Consider the following 1,789-nt stretch of genomic DNA (forward strand, 5'->3'; position numbering starts at 1 on the left):
ATTCTGTTTATTATTAGTTACATCCAAGTAAAGGTGATTTTACAACCTAAACATGTTACTCCACATTACATTTACTGTTGCTAGAAAACATTATACGTGGAAGGTCTGAATTATATACAAAACTGATCAGTTATCACCTAATATTTAAAATAATATAACATATTTGATTATTATTATTATTAATTATGCATTGTATGTTGTATATTTACATTTTCTCCAAACTGACTAGCATTGTGTTCCGCACTGTAACCCTGGTAAAATAAGCACTCTTTGGGTAAAGCCATTCTGAGGAGCCTGTGTGTAGACCCCTCCCACTTTTCCCTCTCTCCCACTCTCCCCTCTCTCCACCCCCTTCCCTCTCTACCTTGCTCTCTCCCAGCGTGTGTGTGCTGCACGGAGCTGGAGATAAATGGCCGTTTTGTGTGAGGAAATATTGAGTAAAGACGCTGTTTAAACTGTACTACAGTGATACACAAGTACCCTCGTTGGAGATTTTTTAGTTATCAACCGAGTTGGATAAACTTTTGCGCTGTTTGATTGAGGGAGACTCCGGTGAGTTCATATATTGCTGATTAGGAAAGAGTTTGCGAATATAACTTAGTGTTTTCATGTTCTAAGTGGTTAAAAGTGTTGATAGTGAAGTTAGAAGGTTATTAAAACAACCGGAGTGAGAAATATGTGAGAAAGTGCTGTGAAATGACTGAGTTCAGTAACGTTATTAATTTGTAGGCTAAGCCAGCGTTTTGTTTATGTATATATGTGATTATAAGTGTGTATTTTTGCTCTTTACTCGGTTAGAGACACGTTAAGATGAATATTCGCGCTATACAGACTTACTTAACAAAGTCCTGTATTATATAGGTTGTTTTAATAGACGGGAGAAACGAGTGAACTTGTCAAATCCAAGATGGCGAGCCAACCCTGAAACTACGATCCCCAGAATCCTATGCGAGCGTTTTCCCGCCACCCGAGCCCCAACGGCGCCTCGAGGAGGGAAACAGATAAGAGGAGCAGAGTCACACACACACACACACACTCTCTAAAAAAACGTAGTCTACCCGGGTAGTGAAGAGACCCACTTTTTCTGACAATAGCAAACTCAAATCATAAGAAAAAAAGAAGAAGAGACACGGACTGAAACTAACATAAAAAAGGGGACTGTTGGTTTTTTTTTGAACATTTAAATGCTGTTTCACGAAGAAGATTGTGATTAGTTAATGAGTTCTGTAAGGGTTATTGAGCAGATTGTGTTCTGATTTACTTGATACTGCATAGATGCACTGTATTTCCTTATTTTGAGGTTTTGGATTTTGTTTTGTTTATTAACTCATTCAGTGAATTTACAGTATTAAGCCCCATTGAATTAAGCCACATCCCCTTTTTATTATTTTTTCCTTTCCCCATTTAATTTCATCCACACCCATATTCTCTTCATAGTCACTAAAGGTACATTTTATTTATTTTTGTTCTTTTAATAAATAACCTGCATCTTGAACTCTGTATAAATATCCCGGTCTGTTGTATTTTAATCAGAGCCCTCCGAGCGAATCTAAAGAGTCTTCTGATACTGGTCAAACCCCGGATTTACTGCCTATATATTTTTCTATTGTAATACTGTTGTATAAAATTTCTGATATTTTGTGAACTAGCTAATGTGGCTGCTGCGTTGCACATAACGAGTGCTACAGCACTTTCAATTGTTTCTACTGAAAGCACTTCTTATGATGGTGTCCTTTTATGAAAAATAGTGTAACTTTACGTTTCATAGGGATTTTTGTCAGAAGTTAAT

General features: G+C 36.9%; 1 long non-coding RNA gene across 1 annotated transcript; it reads left to right on the top strand.

The window, feature by feature from the left end:
* Positions 1–357: 357 nt before the first annotated feature.
* LOC125787357 (uncharacterized) lies at positions 358–1,508 on the top strand. Its single transcript, XR_007429268.1, has 2 exons — positions 358–552; positions 862–1,508. It is a non-coding gene; the product is annotated as an uncharacterized LOC125787357 (long non-coding RNA).
* The last annotated feature ends 281 nt before the right edge of the window (positions 1,509–1,789 follow it).

Source organism: Astyanax mexicanus, chromosome 24, assembly GCF_023375975.1.
Source record: "Astyanax mexicanus isolate ESR-SI-001 chromosome 24, AstMex3_surface, whole genome shotgun sequence".
NCBI classification, from domain to species: Eukaryota; Metazoa; Chordata; class Actinopteri; order Characiformes; family Acestrorhamphidae; genus Astyanax; species Astyanax mexicanus.